Source organism: Gavialis gangeticus, unplaced genomic scaffold (assembly GCF_001723915.1).
Source record: "Gavialis gangeticus isolate Ggan-Ray unplaced genomic scaffold, GavGan_comp1, whole genome shotgun sequence".
Lineage (NCBI taxonomy): Eukaryota > Metazoa > Chordata > Crocodylia > Gavialidae > Gavialis > Gavialis gangeticus.
This window is the reverse complement of record NW_017729025.1, coordinates 36684859-36686771: the sequence shown is the minus strand read 5'-3', so window position 1 is coordinate 36686771 and position 1913 is coordinate 36684859. Positions and strand designations below refer to the sequence as shown.

At 45.4% G+C, this 1913-nt stretch overlaps 1 protein-coding gene across 1 annotated transcript in view; it reads right to left on the bottom strand.

Annotated features, from left to right (window-relative positions):
- Window positions 1-1913, bottom strand: part of BTBD7 (BTB domain containing 7) — a 74770-nt gene that overhangs the window by 11007 nt on the left and 61850 nt on the right. The window lies entirely within an intron of this gene.

Sequence of the window (1913 nt, the reverse complement as noted above, 5' to 3'; positions counted from 1 at the left end):
TCACAAGCTAGCAGAGGGTAGATTTAGGTTAGACATCAGAAGGCGCTATTTCACGGTCAGGGCGGCTAGGGTCTGGAACCAACTTCCAAGGGAGGTGGTGCAGGCTCCTACCCTGGGGGTTTTTAAGAAGAGGTTAGATGAACACCTTGCTGGGGTCGTTTGACCCCAGCACTCTTTCCTGCCATGGCAGGAGGTCGGACTAGATGATCTTCTCATGTCCCTTCCGACCCTAGAAACTATGAAACTAAACTTTTTTGTAGCTTTAATTTTGGAAAAAAATATTTGGCTCCTTGTGATTACTTTTTACTCAAATCTTGCTACACTTTACAGCCATTAATAAATTAAGCACCAGCAGTCAACATATATGGTAGGTAAAACACAATCTCCCCACTTAGAGAGGAACAGACATCAAGTGACTCTTCCAAGATTACCGAAACAGTCTGAATCATGGAGAGATATTACTCAGCTCCTGATCCTTAATGCTGGAACTAAAATATAATCCTTCCTTCAAGCTGACAAACTTCCCTAAAAGACAAAAACACATCTCTAAAATGCTTAAACTGATGATGGAGAGGATTCATGCATCCTGAGTAAGATTCCAATGTCATACTAAATGGTGTCCTTTCCACTTATGCAGAAAGATCTAAATATTAATGAAGGAAGACGACAGTTGGTAGAAACTGGAAATGTTTTATGCAACTTCTATGTTTTGCACATCACATGTGAATATATATATAAAAATGCCAGATGAAAAAATAAGCAGTAGTGTAACTAAAATGGCAGTGCAACTGGGATGCCAGCCCCTAGCACCAGCTTGTGGGACTATAAAGATCAACTTTCAATTCTGAGATCTTAAGCATGCTAGTAAACTGCAACCCAAAAAACACATTGTGATTAACCAGTAAGTCATTTTTGTTGCTTTACTGCCAATCTAATAATAAAAGCCTTACTCTGTCTGTCCGCAACACTTTTGGGCAACTATGCACGTGCTGCTGAGCGATGGGCAGTGATTGGTTGGGCGGCCCAGGCTGCATGTAACCAAGCTGCCAGGGAAGTTTGCGGCAGCGGCAAACACCCTGGCCACCCAGGCAGCGGGGCATCCCACTGCCTCCCTGGCTGAGGGCAAAGGGAGGGGATCATGGTGGCAGTAGCCCTCTGCTGCCTGGCCCCACTGCCCCCCAAAACAGCCGGCAGGGATGGGGAGGTGGCAGGCAGGGAGGGAGGCAGATGCGGACCAAGAGGATGTGGAGTTGCAGGGTGGAGCAGGGTCGGACCTGGAGCAGTGGGGGTGGAGCAGGGCTGGACCTGAAGCAGCAGGGGCGGGGCGGGACCTGGAGCAGCAGGGCTCTGTCCTCGTCTGCCCCCAACCTGGTCATTCTTGACAGGGAATTTGTTAGTATGTTAGAAAATATTCCTTCAAATTACTGGACATTATACCTAAGCGACCTTCTAAACTGTACGTTTTAATGCAAATATTGTTAGTTTGAGTATATGCTGTTACAGCCTGTATGCTTTAGGAGAGGTCTATAGACATGTCAAAATGAAAACTAATGTCCATCATAACAGTACATATAAGTATATACTTAAAATACGTGCACTTACAGTAACGAAAAAGGATTCACTATTAGAGTAGACTCATTCTTAATTCGTTTTCTTTGACAGATAAAACTAGGATGCTTAAATTCATCTATTGTACGATTATGGACTCCAGTCTTACAGATACAGATGTACCGATCCATTGGTCTGATATTGGATCAGTACTGATGTAAAGAAAATTGTCTTGATTGGATATTGGCCCCACGGAGCCAACGGAGGCCTGTGCTGCACGCAGCCGCATCACAGCATGGAGCAGAGCCAGAAGCACGGAGAGTTGCCTCCAGCTGTTAAGTTGGAAGGGGAGGTGGGAGGGAAGG